The sequence below is a fragment of the Lissotriton helveticus genome, chromosome 1_1 (genome assembly GCF_964261635.1).
Source record: "Lissotriton helveticus chromosome 1_1, aLisHel1.1, whole genome shotgun sequence".
In the NCBI taxonomy this organism is placed as follows: domain Eukaryota; kingdom Metazoa; phylum Chordata; class Amphibia; order Caudata; family Salamandridae; genus Lissotriton; species Lissotriton helveticus.
This window is the reverse complement of record NC_136057.1, coordinates 79,997,606-80,016,861: the sequence shown is the minus strand read 5'-3', so window position 1 is coordinate 80,016,861 and position 19,256 is coordinate 79,997,606. Positions and strand designations below refer to the sequence as shown.

The 19,256-nt window shown below is 46.3% G+C and overlaps 1 long non-coding RNA gene across 1 annotated transcript in view; it reads left to right on the top strand.

Moving 5' to 3' along the window:
• The window catches only part of LOC144833376 (uncharacterized), a 46,553-nt gene that overhangs the window by 19,244 nt on the left and 8,053 nt on the right, over nt 1-19,256 (top strand). The window contains exon 2 of the long non-coding RNA XR_013610966.1: nt 15,062-15,111. This is a non-coding gene — a long non-coding RNA (uncharacterized LOC144833376). The remainder of the gene's footprint in view (nt 1-15,061; nt 15,112-19,256) is intronic.

The window sequence follows — 19,256 nt, the reverse complement described above, 5'->3', positions numbered from 1 at the left end:
ACTAAACCTCCAGAAACATTTGATTAACCAGTTATAAAGTCACGTCTAGCTTAGTTATTTTATAGTCTTCTTTTTAAGAGAAATTATTTCACATTGTTACTGGATCTGCATGGCTAAACACTTATAAGGTCCCAAAGGCGAGACCTATTGGCTATGCCAATGCTTGTTATTGATTGAGTACAATGAGCAGCAGCACTTTTGATTAGGTCCTGAAGAAAGCCGCAAACACCTCTTTGGAGGGTTAATAGGCTGAAACATGTTGACCTCTTATCTGCCCCCACTACCCTAGCTCATTTTTGTGGTATTTCGTATACCATTCTCTATAACAAAACATGCCTGAACTCCTCCCTCTCAGTGAGGGGGCTGTACCCTGTACTTTAACTAGGTATAACGGTGGGAGGAGCTTCTGAATGAGGAAGCATGCCAACTATGGTGGGTGAGGGAAATCTTCCCTTTAAAGGGATATTTCATCTTAGCTATTTTCATGTGCAACAGTAATCCTCATAGACCAAAGGGTTTTTTGATTGTGGTGGAAATACATTTTTACCCCTTCATTGTACGTTTAAGCACAGACCATTGCTTGAAATGTTGTGATCAATGTAGGAAAAATACTCTGTGCGCTGAGAAAATGTGTTAAAATAACGGAAAGTAGATAATTGCATTTAATACCTTCTCATACCTGGATTTATCTAGAAGAGAAGTCTGTTAATTCAAGCAGTTTTTTAATACCACAAGGTATAAGAAATTAGGGGATCTTTATCTGATATCTTTATCAGTAAATTATCTGAAATTATTGCACATATACTTTTGCAAGTATTATTTCTAAATATAAAGGAAATTCTATATTTGTCTTTTCTAAACTAACTCCAGTGCGTATGACTACAATAGCCACCTCTCTCAAATCAATATTGTGCTTGTTTTAGTGAGAAAGCTAAATGATCTAGGAGAAACCAGGAACTGGCGTCAGTATTTTTCTTAGGAAGCTTAAAGTTATAGAGTGAAAACACTTTTTAGAATGCCCCGAAAATTTTGATAAATATATTTCAATATGTTTGACAAAAAGAATAGGTACATTTCATGACAATATTGAAATGGGAACTAACAGGAATAAATATTTACACAACAATACAAAAATAATAGAGATTAAATTTCAGCAATATAGGAAAAACTGAGGTTCATGTACTAATAATCCATTTGGTAAAAAGTGGTTGCTTGTAGAGTCAGCACACTACTTTGTCTGTGATAGCTTTTAAATGAAGGCATTTCTTAATGCACCCCATTTTACTTTCAGATTCACAAATGTCCCCTTGGGTTACTACCTCCTGTTACTGTTTTTCAGTCCACATATGGTTTCAAAGCTCAATACATACCTTAACAATGTATTAAATATTCAGAAGGGAAACTATTAACATTCCCCTTCCAAATTCGGGATTGTTAAATGGGCTTAGTACATTTCAAAAAGGGGTTTAGCATTTGCAAACTCTGTGAATTACTGAACCAGTGGATTTTTTTAACAATAAAACGTGAGGCAATTTTTCTCAATTCCCTCCAAATTAAGTTTGCTAATATTGTTAATTGAATGATAACCGGTGCATGTACCTATTTAGTGTTAGTGTTGCTTCAGATCAAATAAAAACCATCACACATAACTCTTACACAATACTTAAAGACAGAATTTCTGACATCCAGCGTTAATGTTTTGTTAAATATATTTGCAAATGTTGTCACTTAAACAGGAAAGCAGCAAAAGCAGTCTCTGGACATAAAATAGGATGTGATCATAATCTTTAGATACATTTTCTGAGTTTCAGGAACAATGTGTGTCTTCTGGGTTTACTCTAAACTACTATAATAAACATATTCAATGCTTTTAGATTTGATCTGTTTGTACGTGTTTCTATTGCAGACAATAATCTAGATTTAGACCAAAGATCAATTCCACCCATAGCTTTTAAAATCTATTTATCAATGATCTCTATTAGTGTTATTGCAACTGTAATAGAACTGATCTGAGAAGTGGACCTTCAAGTATTATGCTCAGTCAATTTATTGAACAAACTATGGAGTTAAAATCTGAATAGATTTGATTCACAAGCATTGCCTGACCACTGTATTTTACATCAATAGATTACTTATCAGCACATTTTCTCTAAGTACAATTCAGTTAATTTCTATTTTTCGCGGAGCTCGTGCTGGGTCTGTTAGAACTCTTTTAAAATATGACATTTAAATGTCCAAAAAATCAGGAATTCTAGTTTCAAGCCTGGTCAAACCTTAATGAATGCTACAACAAAAGATGCCCTTCTGTTCCTACATTTGATTGTGTACCATGATTCAGAAATGGCATGTTTTTGCTTTTGGAAGTAAAATTCTAAACCTATTTATTGTTCTTGCCAGCCGAAATATTATCACTAATTGGGACGATAACAACAAGTGGTCTTGTGATGCTTGCTGGAATGGGAAGTGTTTATTCAAAAAGTGGATGGAATTCAAGTTTAGGAGACAATTTTACAAAAGTGTATGGATTTTGTATATATTTCAAATTATTGATCTCCAAAATGGCCTAAATCAATAAATTGAATTGAAATTCAATTTATCATTTGAATCCTATTGTTGGAAAAGATGTGATTTTGAACCCCATGAGGCGGTTCCTTTCCGGAAAGCATTCAGGTTGTAATCATGAGTCAAATAATGCTGAGGAGGTTAAAATATTCAAATTGAATTCTAATTACATATGAAATGTTCAATGTTCAATATATTTCTCTTAGTATTTTAATGTGAGGACTTTATTGTTTAAGGAAAATAATTAGTATTTGTTTTTCTATATGTAGGAAGCATTACATTAATGAAATCACTGTATCCCACCTTCTTTGTTTCCTTTCCTGTTCTTTATGAACGTTTCTATTGCTGAACTTTAAAGATTGCCCGAAATTAGGAATTGTGCTCTACATAACTTTGCTGTGTTACAGTATGTTGATTTGTATGTACTACTTTTGTCTCCTATGTGTATGGCAACTGATGTTTTGTTTTGCTTTAATAATCAGCTTATGTTTATTAGGTTTTATTATTCAATAAAATGTTTCAAACACAACAAATGGTAGTTGATATGTATTTACAACTGCAGCATTTTTATAGTGTGGGTCAGTTTCAAAGGGGCCAAAAATATGGTCTGTGGGATGACGAAGGACCACATTGGCATCAGCAGGGAGAGGTTTGGGCAGGTGACTAGGGGTACATGTAAGGTTGGAAGTAGGGAAAACAAAGCATGTACATTGTGTGGACTGTGACTCCTGGAGTTATTGTGAGGGATGCCATGCTACCCTGTAAATGAATCCCCTAGTGATTATTATCAACAAACTTTATTCGGTTTTATAAAAGAAAAACATCTTCCAAGTTACAGATTGACAAATATAATATGTCCAAGTTAATCAGAACACAACATATAAATTCATGAATTACGGCAGTAGTACTTGCGTCTTTGAGATCTCAATGAATGCCGTCATCAGAATCGGAAGCCGCTGGGGACCACACAGTGCATGGGCCGTTACTGGTTCAAGCAAAGTATCAACATCCGTTGGCATGACTGATGGGAGTGTGTTGTTCTATTGTAACATAGCTAGGATACACGAAGAATTACGGCTCAAGGATGACCCTCCCCCCCCTTTAATGGGGTGTTAATTGTTTCAAAGCAAGTAGAATATAGGTTTTCCAGTGTAAAAGCAAAAGTTGAGAACAAAAGCAGTTCACTTGAAAATAAGAGGGAGGTAACTGTTGTGAAAGAGAAGAAGGAAATAAATAAAACAAATGACCAGAGCTTCAAAGGGCAGTGCTTCAGGTGTGGCATAACAGGCCATTTGGCTAACTGGAGAGAATGCCCAGAATGGTAGGCTGTGTCTGAGGGTTTTGGCAGGAAGGGGCATTTTTTTCCATGTTGAAGGTACCAGAAAAACCAGAAAAGGTATAAAAGCCCCAAAGTATCTGAAATATGTGATGAAATAGTCTTGCAAATAAATGCGTCAGGTGAAGGTAGTCCCAAGGATATTGTAGATGCAATGTTTGATTCTTGCTCCAGACTAACCATTATTTCTGACCAGTATTCAGATACAAGTTCAAAGATAGAGCCCAGTTCAATAACATGGACATACAACCTAGTGGGTGTGGGGGCCAACACATCATGAAAGGCTACTGTTTGGGGAATATTCAGGACTGTGGAAAGAAAACCCTAAGCAAAGTGTACTTGTCTGAGATAGGTGACAACATTTTAGGATGGCCAGTCCAGAAAATCTTAGGTGTAGTTCTTGACCCTAATTCCTCACTACAAATCCAAGTGCAAGCGATCAAGGACAACAGTTTTGTACACGTGTCCAGAAGTATTTAGCAGAAAATTAGGATGCCTCAAATCATACATCCACAAAAGTAAGTTAAAACCTAATGCAACCCCTGTTGTATCCAAGGTCTGAAGACTGCCAGTGAACATAAAATTATGTGGTGAGCCCGAATTGGAGAGATTGTGTGAACAGAATGTCATTGAGCCAGTCGAAGCCACAGAGTGGTTAGCTCCCATTCTGGGAGCACGAAAGCTGACAGCAAGGTGAGATTGTGTGTACATTTAAGAGCACTGAACAAGGAAGTAGTGTTTGAAAGTTTCCCATGGTTTTCCAAAACTATGTTTTTCCAGAATTTACAAAACATGTTTTTGTAGTGATTGCTATAAAGTACCTATTTGATTTAACACCTTGCCTGCTCATGACGAGCTCAGCTCGTCATGAGTTGTGCCGCTCGCATGCTCACGCGTGTTAGACCTGTCTGCCTGTGGGTAGTCCCTCCAATGTATTATTTATTTTGTCCCCTTTTTGCCCCTCATACCTTTCTACTCTTTTTGTGTCCACTAGTTTTACGGTGTCGGCCAATGGGTTAGATGCTCTTTTGCCCTCATAGTTTTTCACCTCAGGCCTAGGTGCCCTTTTCTGACTGGAAAAGATGGGACCCACAAAATGGTCGCCATCAACTGCCACAACTGTCACACCTGAGATCTCACCTATAGGACAGAATAGGGCATTCCAGAACCTTCTGGCCCTTTCTGGACTTCTGAGGGTCAGCCTATATAAGGCGGAATGCTGGGCAGCCATTTTGTCTTGCCAGAGAGAGTCAGCTGGAGGACAGGCTGAAGCATAAGGTGGGGGTAGGATAGCCAAAGGGTTGACCTCCCAGTCTAGGGACGCTTCCTTATTGATTCACCACCCTTCCTCCCTTGTGGTTACTTGACCTGACCCCGCTGCGTGGGAATCCTGGAGACCCTGGGCGCCTGACCAACCCCTAGCCTAGAAGTAAGGGTTATGAATGGTTGAGGGTGACTGTATTGCTGAGGAGCACAGTCCATTGTCCAGTAGGAAGCCTCTTTGAGACTCTAGCAGTGTTTTGCCGAGCAGAAGGAAGGGTTAATGCGGAGGGATCGTTGATTGTGACCCCCTCGATTGGCTCCTTAAATGGACTGAGGACGTAGTTGCCTTTGATTTCCCTCTGTAATTTACCCAAGCGGAGTTTCCCCCTCATACCTGTGGTGTCAGGCTGCTGGTGTGGATAGCGGCTCACCAAAGGGGGGAAGGCAGGAACTGTCTGGTTGGGGGCGGAGATCGCCAGTAGCGTGAACGAGCAGGAGAGGCGATCTCATCCTTCCCTGGGCCAGTGTGAGATAGGCAGAGGCTTTGCCTGAGGAAAGCATTCCCCTGAGCGGCGCAGATCTGGTGCGGCAGCCACCGGTCCTGGAGTGGGCGGAGCGGAGAAAGAAGAGCCGTCAGAGCTGAGCGGGCTCGGGTGTGGAGCCACTACACTCCCGCGCATGCCTGGTTGGGCCGGCGGAGTCGGCTGGAAAAGAGCACATGGGCGGGAGGCGAGAATCGACTCTCGTCAGCCGGTGTGGCCCTTCGCCCCGCGCCAGCTCTGGTATCGAGTGGCTGGTCGGGCGGGAGAGGCGGATCGAGCAGCCAGAGGTTACCGGCTAAGACTTCTGTCGTGGTCTCCCTTTCCGCTCAGCGATCTGAGACTTTGGCCTAGTGGGCCCAACTGACAAGTGTAAGGAGTGCGTGATGGGGGAAGACTAAAACCCAGAGTTTTACCGCCAAGAGGGACTGAGGAGCGGTTCCTCCCAGAAGGTCTCATTGTGAGGGGAAATTCAGTCATTGTGCCCTTGAGATTTCCCCAGGAAACCCGTTCGCTCCCCATGCTGAGTCCCAGAAGTTGGTAACTGATGAGATGAAGTAATCCTTTTGGTTTCAGGTTCAGAGGAGAGCGGACACAGAACAGTGATCTGGAGGTAGTTCTATCTGTCGAAGTATTGCTAAAAGTACCTTCTGTCAGAGAAAAGTGTAAAGACCTCATAATAGTTACGGGTGCATAGGATATTCTAGGATAATCACTGTTATCCTTTTCTAGCTGCATTATATTGTTAGAAAGGAGGGGTGAAACTAGTACTGTATCTTGATGTAAATGTACCGAGAAGAATAAGTTGGAATTGTTAAATGTGACCCAACACTCAAGGTGAAAACGATTAAGGAGAAATACTGGTGTAAAGGAGACAGAGTAAAACAAATCTATTTTTATAAATCAATTCATATTTTTCCAAGACAATGGTGTAGCGTCATTTTTGAGTGGAATTGCTTTGACTTACTGCTGGGTGGTATGCAATCTTTACATATGTGCCTCTGATAGTTGACTGTCTTACCCTAGGCCAGGCTACCCTAGGTGACCTGACAACTCTAGGTCCAACATATTGGTGTCTAGCGGTGGGATGAAAACTGTGGTTGCGACTACTCTGCAGTAACTAAGTGAAATCCACTAACCTACACCTGGAGTTTTCTCCTGGCGGCCTTCCTAATTTTTACTTTTGCTTTTTCAAAATTTATTCCTGGTGGTGGGGTGGAGGTAGCTTCAGGTTGCCCTTGTAACTCTATTCTTTTTGTGTGCTTGACCTTGAATTGCCTTTAGCAAAATGGAATTTTCACTGGAAAAACTGGACACGTATTCAGTGGCCCAGCTAAAAGACTTCTGTCAACAAATGGGAGTGTTCTTTAAGCGTGGTGCCAAGAAGGGGGAACTCCAGACCAGTTTGAGGGCTTGGGTGGAAGCGCGCAGAGAAGGGAAGGAGGAGGATGAGGGGACAGACCGGGACACGGTCATAGAGGTAGAGGGATTATTCCACCCTGAGGTGGGAAACCTACTCCCAGGACCAATGACCTCTTCTAGGAGGGGCAGTAGTGTCTCCGGGGGAAGCTTGACCGAAGCGGAACTCACAGACAGGAGGGAAAAAAGGAAGCTGAAGTGGGAGTTAGCCAGGTTAGAACAGGAGAAGGAGGAACAGAGGATGACTCATGAGCTTAGACTAAAAGAGCTAGAACTCAAGGCTCTACAGTTAGGACTCGCCAACTCTCCAAATGGTGGCAGCGAAACCAGAGAACCAACCAGGGAGTCCAGACCCTACCTGCCTAAGGATATAATTGCCAGCTATAGTCAGGGGGATGACATAGCCAAGTGGCTGGCTGCCTATGAGGTCTCCTTAAGAGCCCATGGGATCCAGGAGAAACACTGGGGGGGTGGGTTGTACAAGTACATGCCTCCTACTGGTCGGGTCACCTTGTTAGCCTTAGAACCAAAGGAGCAGACCAACTACCCCACTATGAAGTTAGCGTTGATTAGAAAGTTTGGGCTAACCCCGGAAAAGTATCGCCAAAAGTTCAGGGGGAGCCACAAGTTAAGCACCCAGAACTGGGTGGATTTCCTGGATTATGCAAGGAAGGCATTGGAGGGCTGGGTACAGGGCAGTGAGGTGAAGGATTATGAGGGGTTGTATGACCTTTTTCTTAAAGAGCATCTACTCAAGAAATGTTTTCCCGAGCTGCGCCAACACCTGGTGGACAGCAAGCTGACCAGCCCCCGGAAGCTTGCAGAGGAGGCGGACATCTGGGCAAGTACCCGGGTGTCCTCAAAGGGGACTGGAGGGGATTCCCAAAAGGCCGGACAGGGCGCCCCTTAGAAGAAGGAGGGGGGAGATAAAAAGCAAGAGTTCTCTAAAGGTCCCCAAAACAGTTTCCAGGGAAAAGGAACAGGTTTCACCCCTAAGGCTAACCCGCCCAGAAACCCTCATCCTGGCCAAAGCCAGCAGCCAAGGGTTGTCCACTGTTTTGAGTGTGGTGGTATTGGACATTATAAGGGGGATGTCAGATGCCCAAAGAGACCACCCCCTCCCACCGGAGGAAAAGCCCCGGGAGTAGCTAGTGTAGCGCTCGGGGAGGAGTTGCCCTTAGATAAGGGGGGTTAGTGGGCGGGTGTCACCTTAGTGTCCCTGGGAGAACGGGAGATGGTTCCTAAGATCCAGGTGCCCCCAAATACTACCAAGTATGGGCAGTGGATCACCATCAATGGCCAGAGAGGGGAGGCTCTGAGAGATACAGGAGCCAGTATGACTATGGTGAGAAGTCATCTGGTGTCTCCAGAGCAGGTGATTCCCAATGTACTCCACCCCGCCGCGATGGCTGACGGCAGAATGGGCCACTGCCCCGTGGCCGAGGTTCCCTTTGAGTGGGAAGGGGTTGCAGGTTCACTTCGAGTTGCCGTAAGCCCTGCCGTGCCAGTTGATTGTCTGTTGGGGAATGACATGGAGCACAATGCTTGGAGAGAGGTGGAATACCGGACGCATTCAGCGATGCTAGGTACACCTGACTGGGCCTGTGTAAGCACAAGGTCTGCGACTGCCCGGTGAGGGAGTTCGCCTGGGTTGGAGCCTGGAACAATGGCCCAACCCGCTGCCAAAAAGGGACAGACCCGAAGACAGGAGAAGCCTGCTTCGGCTTCCACACCCCATGTGACAGATCGGCCACCTGCGGTGGTGGACCAGGAGTCCGTGGAGGGGGGAGTAGTTTCTCTGGAGGACCTGCGCCTCCCTGCTGAGTGGCATGTGGAGGGGGGCCTACCAGAGAAGAGTTCTGTAAGGGCCAGAAGGAGTGCCCTACCCTTGAGGGACTGAGGCGACAGGCTGAAGCCCCGGCAGCAGGGGACGTTGCGGGACACTACCACATTTACTGGGAGGATGGACTCCTCTACAATGAATCCAAGGTACCCTTACCTGGTTCATCAAGGGCCTTGGTAGTCCCGCAACGGTACCGAGCCTTTCTGCTGGAATTGGCTCATGAAATTCCCTTGGCAGGACACTTAGGTCAGGACAAGACCTTTGCTCGGCTTGTCCCCCACTTTTACTGGCCTCAGATGAAAGTGGCGTCTAACACCTACTGTCGGACGTGTGTAACCTGCCAAGCCAGTGGGAAAACAGGGGTGAAGCTGAAAGCTCCCCTGGAACCACTTCCTGTCGGTAGCACCCCCTTTGAAAGGGTGGGCATCGACATTGTAGGGCCATTGGATCCACCAACAACAGCTGGTCACAGGTTCATCCTGGTTCTGGTGGATCATGCCACAGGGTACCCAGAGGCAATTCCTCTGAGGACTGTCACTGCACATGTGGTGGCTAGGGCCCTGATGGGGATCTTTACCCGAGTGGGATTCCCCAAGGAAGTTGTGTCCGACAGGGGGACCAACTTTATGTCAGCGTACATGCGGGCAATGTGGAAGGAGTGTGGAGTGACCTACCGGTTCACCACTCCCTATCACCCCCAGTCCAATGGTCTGGTAGAAAGGTTCAACAAGACCTTGAAGGGCATGATCAGAAGTCTGCCTGAAAGCCTGCGGAGGAAATGGGACGTCCTCCTACCCTGTTTGCTATTCTCCTACAGGGAAGTGCCACAGAAGGGAGTGGGCTTCAGCCCCTTTGAGCTTCTGTATGGGCACCCTGTACGCGGTCCTCTCAGCCTGGTGAAGGATGGATGGGAAAAGTCTCCCAGGAACCCCCCCCGGATGTGGTGAGCTACATGCTGGCCTTCAGGAGCCAAATGGCGAAGTTGTGGAAGCAAGCTTCTGACAACTTGGAGGCCAGTCAGGCAGTAATGAAGGAGTGGTATGACCACAACGCTCACCCGGTGGAGTTGGAGCCTGGCCAGAAAGTGTGGGTGATGGAGCCTGGAGAGCTAAGTGCCCTCCAGGATCGCTGGACAGGCCCCTTTGAGGTGTTAGAAAAGAAGGGTAAGGCCACATACCTGGTGGACCTTAAGACCCCTCGACAGCCCCTACGGGTGCTACATGCTAACCGACTCAAACCCCACCATGAGAGGCCCGAGGTCATCTTAATGATGGTGACTGATGGAGGAGAGGAAGCGGAAAGCGAACCTCTCCCAGACTTGTTCTCGTCTCAAGAAAAGGATGGGTCAGTGGAGGGAGTGATTCTCTCCCCATCCCTAACTCCTGAACAGCGGGAGGACTGCCGCCAGATACTGGAGCAGTACTCTACGTTGTTCTCCCTTGTCCCGGGAAGGACTCACCTGTGTACCCATGATGTGGACACAGGAGACAGCCCACCAGTGAAGTCAAAGACCTACCGGCTGTCAGACAAGGTGAAGGCTAGCATTCATGGAGAGGTTACCAAGATGCTGGAGCTAGGAGTTATAGAACCTTCCAGCAGCCCCTGGTCCAGTCCGGTGGTTCTAGTGCCAAAAGCCGCTCCACCAGGCACCACTCCAGAACTGAGGTTCTGTGTGGATTACCGGGGACTGAACTCAGTTACCAAAACTGATGCTCATCCGATCCCTAGGGCGGATGAATTAATTGACCGGCTAGGAGCTGCCCAATATCTCAGTACCTTTGACCTCACTTCAGGGTACTGGCAGATCTCCTTGACAGATGGAGCAAAGGAAAGGTCAGCCTTCTCCACGCCTGAGGGACACTTCCAATTTTGTGTGATGCTCTTTGGGCTCAAGAATGCCCCTGCTACATTTCAGCGGCTGGTGAACCAGGTCCTCTCCGGAATGGAGGGTTTCTCCGCTGCCTACCTGGATGACATTGCTGTCTTCAGCAGCAGTTGGGAGGACCATTTGCAACATTTGCAAGCAGTTCTCCAGGCCCTGAAACAATCTGGCTTGACAATCAAAGCCAGCAAATGTTAGATTGGGCAGGGGTCGGTTGTGTACCTTGAACACTTGGTGGGTAGGGGAACAGTGCAGCCCCTCCAGGCAAAGATTGAGGCAATCATGGCCTGGGAACCCCCCAGGACCCAGACTGAGGTCCGAGCTTTCCTGGGCCTCACCGGTTACTACCGTCGCTTTGTGAAGGGATATGGCACTATTGTAGCGGCCTTCACAGAGCTTACCTCAAAGAAACAACCTCCACGGGTAGTTTGGACAGAGGCTTGTCAGCAAGCCTTTGAAAAGTTGAAGCAGGCAATGTGTGCAGCACCGGTCCTGAAGGCCCCAGACTTCTCCAAGGATTTCATTGTCCAGACAGATGCATCAGAACATGGCATTGGGGCAGTGTTATCGCAACTGAATGAAGAGGGCCTGGATCAGCCTGTAGTTTTCCTATCCAGAAGGCTGCTTCCCCGGGAACAGAAGTGGAGTGCAATTGAGAGGGATGTTTTTGCGGTGGTGTGGGCTCTGAAGAAGTTGCGGCCATACCTGTTTGGCTCGCACTTCCTGGTTCAGACTGACCACCGACCCCTTCGTTGGCTGATGCAGATGAAGGGGGAGAATCCCAAGTTGCTGAGATGGTCCATCTCCCTACAGGGAATGGACTTCCGGGTGGACCATCGGCCTGGAGTGGACCACGCCAATGCAGACGGTCTCTCTAGGTATTTCCGCCTTAGTGATGAGGACTCCCAAGGGGTTGGGTAGCACTCCCCACTTTCAGCTGGGGGGGACGCGTGTTAGACCTGTCTGCCTGTGGGTAGTCCCTCCAATGTATTATTTATTTTGTCCCCTTTTGCCCCCTCATACCTTTCTACTCTTTTTGTGTCTACTAGTTTTACGGTGTCGGCCAAGGGGTTCGATGCTCTTTTGCCCTCATAGTTTTTCACCTCAGGCCTAGGTGCCCTTTTCTGACTGGAAAAGATGGGACCCACAAAATGGTCGCCATCAACTGCCACAACTGTCACACCTGAGATCACACCTATAGGACAGAATAGGGCATTCCAGAACCTTTTGGCCCTTTCTGGACCTCTGAGGGTCAGCCTATATAAGGCGGAATGCTGGGCAGCCATTTTGTCTTGCCAGAGAGAGTCAGCTGGAGGACAGGATGAAGCATAAGGTGGGGGTAGGATAGCCAAAGGGTTGACCTCCCAGTCTAGGGACGCTTCCTTATTGATTCACCACCCTTCCTCCCTTGTGGTTACTTGACCTGACCCCGGTGCGTGGGAATCCTAGAGACCCTGGGCGCCTGACCAACCCCTAGCCTAGAAGTAAGGGTTATGAATGGTTGAGGGTGACTGTATTGCTGAGGAGCACAGTCCATTGTCCAGTAGGAAGCCTCAGTGAGACTCTAGCAGTGTTTTGCCGAGCAGAAGGAAGGGTTAATGCGGAGGGATCGTTGATTGTGACCCCCTCGATTGGCTCCTTAAATGGACTGAGGACGTAGTTGCCTTTGATTTCCCTCTGCAATTTACCCAAGCGGAGTTTCCCCCCTCATACCTGTGGTGTCAGGCTGCTGGTGTGGATAGAGGCTCACCAAAGGGGGGAAGGCAGGAACTGTCTGGTAGGGGCGGAGATCGCCGGTAGCGTGAACGAGCAGGAGAGGCGATCTCATCCTTCCCTGGGCCAGTGTGAGATAGGCAGAGGCTTTGCCTGAGGAAAGCATTCCCCTGAGCGGCGCAGATCTGGTGCGGCAGCCGCCGGTCCTGGAGTGGGCGGAGCGGAGAAAGAAGAGCCGTCGGAGCTGAGCGGGCTCGGGTGTGGAGCCACTACACTCCCGCGCATGCCTGGTTGGGCCGATTGTCCTTGAGAGGCGGAGTCGGCTGGAAAAGAGCACACGGGCGGGAGGCGAGAATCGACTCTCGTCAGCCGGTGTGGCCCTTCGCCCCGCGCCAGCTCTGGTATCGAGTGGCTGGTCGGGCGGGAGAGGCGGATTGAGCAGCCAGAGGTTACCGGCTAAGACTTCTGTCGTGGTCTCCCTTTCCGCTCAGCGATCTGAGACTTTGGCCTAGTGGGCCCAACTGTAAAGTAAGGAGTGTGTGGTGGGGGAAGACTACAACCCAGAGTTTTACCGCTAAGAGGGACTGAGGAGCGGTTCCTCCCAGAAGGTCTCATTGTGAGGGGAAATTCAGTCATTGTGCCCTTGAGATTTCCCCAGGAAACCCGTTCGCTCCCCATGCTGAGTCCCAGAAGTTGGTAACTGATGAGATGAAGTAATCCTTTTGGTTTCAGGTTCAGAGGAGAGCGGACACAGAACAGTGATCTGGGGGTAGTTCTATCTGTCGAAGTATTGCTAAAAGTACCTTCTGTCAGAGAAAAGTGTAAAGACCTCATAATAGTTACGGGTGCATAGGATATTCTAGGATAATCACTGTTATCCTTTTCTAGCTGCATTATATTGTTAAAAAGGAGGGGTGAAACTAGTACTGTATCTTGATGTAAATGTACCGAGAAGAATAAGTTGGAATTGTTAAATGTGACCCAACACTCAAGGTGAAAACGATGATGGAGAAATACTGGTGTAAAGGAGACAGAGTAAAACAAATCTATTTTTTTAAACCAATTCATATTTTTCCAAGACATTGGTGTAGCGTCATTTTTGAGTGGAATTGCTTTGAGTTACTGCTGGGTGGTATGCAATCTTTACATATGTGCCTCTGATAGTTGACTGTCTTACCCTAGGCCAGGCTACCCTAGGTGACCTGACAACTCTAGGTCCAACAACGCGGCTTTTAGAAAAAAGCCGCACAGCGCAAAAATAACTGCCGCACGCATGCGGTTAAAGGAAAAATAATGCAGGGTTTGTAGTGTCTTTCCATTTTGCAGTGTATTCAATGGATCTATGTAAGACCCTTAAGGATAGAAAGTCTGTGTATTGCACGGTTACTCACAGGCACATCTCATTACCTTCCCACATCTCATTACCTCTCACACTCACTCAGGGCCTGATTACGATCTTGGCAGATGGGTTACTCCGTCACAAACGTTAAGGATATCCCGTGCACCAAAATACAATTCCATTATATCCTATGGAATTGTAATTTGGCGGACTGGATATCTGTCACGTTTGTGACGGAGTAACCTTGTCAGCCAAGATAGTAATAAGGCCCTCAGTCTGGTTTATAGGACTGGTTATGGATTAAGAAAGAAAGAGTGCTATATTCAAATGTTTTGATAAAATCATGGACACAGTTAGGGGGACACTCATCTACTCCTTACTATTATGACCCTTCAGAAGTGGAACAACGTTGGCACAGAACTGCACGGTACCACCCACAGGCACACAGGGGTACTGCTGAAGATTTTCCAGATCTTCTCTGATGCTGGGGAATATTCAAAAGGTTAGAAACCTGCAGCTAAAAGTGTCAGAATTTCAACCTTTGAGGGTTCACTAATAGATTCTCAGAAATTGCAACCTTCAGGAATTGCTCCCACAATGGCTCAATTAGGCCATGGATCCACAGCTTTTGAGGGTTCACCCATGTCTTCTCAAAACTAACAGCATTCTATTCAAGAAGGTAGCTGTAGTTCATCAGTTTCTTATGTAGTTCATTCAATTATTCACCTAAATACCTTTTTTTTCCGAAATACAACTTGATTCATGTAGGTCCAATAATGAGTGCAGGTGAACATTACCTCAAAGACAAGAAAAGTTTTTGTTCAACGCACATCTTGATCAAGCTATGTAGTGAAGTAGGAGTCCTAACTCCACAGCACAAGTCTCCTTGTTTATCAGTCAATAATATTCTCAATATATCATCTTTCAGTGAGTGCACTCTGAGACGGGATGTCCTTTCACCACGTGTAAAATTAATTGCATTGTTGGGTTACAGTCCTGTTTTTCCATCACATACTTACTTAAAGTGTTTAGTTTGATTTGTTATTCCAAATACTGTTAAACAAAGACGAGATAGATCTTGAGAAAACAATTTGTCACAAGGGGAGGCTGGGAATTATGAAAAACAAATCTCCTGGTTTAATATATTCCATCTTGTTTGTTTCAGACCTTATCACATCTGGTAGAAAGAACAGACTTCTCTTCTGGAAAAACCTGGTATGAGAAGGTTTTAAATAGGATTATCAACGTTCCATTATTTTTAATGCATTTTCTCAGTACATAGAGTGTTTTCCCTACCTCACAATATTATAAGCAGTGTGCTGTGCTTAAACTACAATGATGGGGTAAGACTTTAGGGGCCAGGTGTATGTGCCTAGAATTTTGCGATTCTAAAATAGCGATTTTTACCGAATCACTATTTTGGAATCGCATATTATTTCGCGATTCCGTATTATTACCTAATAGCGATTCGGTAAATAACAAATCGCTATTAGATAACATGACTCCATTCATTCCAATGGGCCTACAGGCCCTTAGGAATTAATGGTATTGCATTTTCTAATTTGCAATTACCAAATTGGTAACTGCAAATTAGCGAATGAAAATCCAATGGTGCCCGGTGGCCTAAGGCCCTCCTGAAGAATCCCCAAAATGTAAATAGTGCACATCTAAAGGGGACACATGCCTTACGGGCATGTGTGCACAACATTGCACTTTGACATAATGCATTTATTTTGCATTTTTCAACATTCGCACATGGTTCCATCAACTAGAAGTTGATGGTAATTAGCGCTTCCTAAATGCACAGTTCGCATCTAGCTAAGGCTTCTTACATGTGCAATAGGGATTCGCAAATTGCGAATCCCGATTTGCATTCGCAATTTGGGTAAACACAAAAAATAAAGATTACCTACATTGTGAATTCCTAAGCCTTTCATTCATAGGAAAAGTGCTTTTTCCGCTCGCAAACGGGCTGATTCTGCGAATCGACCTGTTTCCGAGTACAAAAAGGCTTGATACATCTGGCCCCTATATCCTTAGCCACATGCCATTCACAGTTCAGCTGTACAGATGCCCGTTTAAATTGGTAGCTCAACATGCGAAGTGCCACCTGAAAGAGTCCATGTGATAACAAATGATTATGTATTGAGCTTACCTTAAACCTCGTACACAGTCAAATAAAAAGTAGCATAATCTCAAGAGTGTGAATTTTGCGACCACAAATAATTCTTTTTGAGGATTTCCAACTCACAAAAAGGTGTAAGTAATTTGTTGCACAGTGCAATTAGGAGGGTGACCGAAGGAGCACCGCCTGCTTAACTGCAAGCTGCGAAGACACATCAAAGGTATTTGACCACAATGGCGATCGCAAACAATTTATCATATCCGGATACAAGAGTGGAGCAAATCTCTTGATGTGGGCAGTTTCCTCTTTGGGAACCATGCTTGATGGCCTTAGAGAAAGGAGAGGATAGACAGTTGGTTCGGTTGGCCAATGCAAAGTTCTGTGATGTCTTCCAAATCTGAAAACTTTTTTTCAGTCTTTTTTAATGGATATGGGGTGCCTCTAAAATAAAAAATATATTAAAATATATTAATTTGGCAAAGTGAATGCAGAGATGCTGTAGTACTGACCCTAGTATGTCATCTTCTCTGTATATTCAGCAAATCATAGATAGTCACACAAAGCAACCTACCTACAAGGGACTATGAGAGGTCTTGGACCGGTCCTGTGACCTGGAGGGTCACACCAAGTGTGCCCGTTTTTTACGACAGAGAACTGTCATGGGTTTAACAGATAGAGCGGTGGTGGCAATGCACCCTGTTGTAAGGATCAATAGTCTGATGAGATCTTTTCATCAGGATCATTGGATGGCCTCATACTCACTCACTCATGTAATGCTCTGTTTCTATGTCCCTGTCCAGGCTTTGCGCTAACATCTCAAGTGCGTGTTAACCATGTTGGTGTGTTTAGCTTGTAAGGGAAATACTCAGAATGTGAGAGTGTGCCAGAGTAAACTACATCTTGTTTCTACCAGTTGTGTATACAAGTGGGACCATCTAGCCCTCTTTTATGCCCCATTTCAAAGTCCTTTGTTACCAAGGAATAAATTGCTCTGCAGAGAACTCAGGTGCTTGCTTGCCACCAGGGCTGGTGTCTGCCTGACAGTCTAACCCACTTGAAGGGACAACATCTGCAGTCTGAATTAATTGCTGGTACCTGTCCTGAAGAGCCTAGAAGACTGCCTATTGCAGATACCTACTCTGGATATTTGATTGCATCACTATACAAACATGCTACTCAGATAAATACACGTAAAACTTTGGATATGTTAATTTTATATTATGGAATTCCTTTACAGATTCAGGCAGATAATGGTTCACATTTTAAAGGGACGATGGTACAAGAATATTGTGCACAACATAATACCGGGTGGATTTTTCATATTCCTTAATACCCACAAGGCGCAGGCTTAATTGAATGCATGAATGGTCTTTTGAAAGATCAATTGAAAAAACTGTTGAACGGTTCTTTGGAAACTGGAAAGATAATTTATTTGATCGTTTACAAATTCTGAATAATCGTCCTTTGAACAACTCTGAAACTCCCTTAATGGGAACGTTAACTCCTTCTGTGAATGTTTTAGCCCCACACAGCAGTTGCCACGATAATCTATTGGGAAATATCTGCCGGAATCTTGGCTCCACATAGAGCGACCCCTGAAGCTGCTGGTCTGGATTTACATACTTTGAAGCAGCATACTTTGAAACCAAGAAACATTGTTCTTATTGAAACTGGAATTGGTGTCCAAATACCAGCAGGACATTTTGGGTTGATCGCCCCACGCTCTGGACTAGCACTGAAAGGCATCCAGGTGCAGAGTGGCGTGATTGATTCTGATTACCAAGGTGAAATAAACATTATTCTGTTGAACAGTGGTGATCTGGATTTAATAACACTTTGCTAAACTGCTTGCATACCTAACGGAGGAAAATTACACTGACAGCGAGTTACAGCGGCTCACTCACCTCACTCACCTCACTCACCTACGACTCGGCGCACCCGCTCCGCGGGTGCCCCTTCGCCTGTGCTGAGGTGGGAATAATACCTGACGTCCTTGAGGAGCATTAAGGCGGTGAGGAGGAAAAGCGGTACCGGGCGTGTGGCTGCAGCGGGGCTGCGAGCGTGCGGGGACTTAAATTCCCAGAAGTCCCTGCTAGACCGACGGAGAGCTTCCGGTCCGCTCTCCCTGCTGGCCCGCCCCCCGCCCTCCTGAGGCTTCATAACAGCAGTTTGCCGCCAAACGAGTGGGACACTTTGCTAAACTGCTTGCATACCTAACGGAGGAAAATTACACTGACAGCGAGTTACAGCGGCTCACTCACCTACGACTCGGCGCACCCGCTCCGCGGGTGCCCCTTCGCCTGTGCTGAGGTGGGAATAATACCTGACGTCCTTGAGGAGCATTAAGGCGGTGAGGAGGAAAAGCGGTACCGGGCGTGTGGCTGCAGCGGGGCTGCGAGCGTGCGGGGACTTCAATTCCCAGAAGTCCCTGCTAGACCGACGGAGAGCTTCCGGTCCGCTCTCCCTGCTGGCCCGCCCCCCGCCCTCCTGAGGCTTCATAACAGCAGTTTGCCGCCAAACGAGTGGGACACTTTGCTAAACTGCTTGCATACCTAACGGAGGAAAATTACACTGACAGCGAGTTACAGCGGCTCACTCACCTACGACTCGGCGCACCCGCTCCGCGGGTGCCCCTTCGCCTGTGCTGAGGTGGGAATAATACCTGACGTCCTTGAGGAGCATTAAGGCGGTGAGGAGGAAAAGCGGTACCGGGCGTGTGGCTGCAGCGGGGCTGCGAGCGTGCGGGGACTTCAATTCCCAGAAGTCCCTGCTAGACCGACGGAGAGCTTCCGGTCCGCTCTCCCTGCTGGCCCGCCCCCCGCCCTCCTGAGGCTTCATAACAACATTCTACTCCCGCAGCGCGGGACGCAGCCCGGGCTAAGACTGGGCAAAGACAGGGCCGTTTTAGGCCGTTATAGACCGATTACGACCGGACCGGGCCCTCCCTCTTGGCCTTTCTATGTGAACTATATAGTTGGTTTCCCTGTTTTGATTTGCCTCACGTACAGCCCACATAATGTCTGTCCGTAAAACTAGGAGTAAATCCAGTAAGACTTCTAAAAAGCCTACAGGCACCTTAGACGATTTCATCACCAGGACTAGCCTTTCAATTGATAACGAAATAACCAAACTCCAGCACAAAGTGTCACTAGAATTAGAGTGTGCTAGGAGGCTCTCCACTGAGCTTGCACTTAAGAAAAAATCTTCCTTAGGTAGTATTGCTAATTCAAAAACT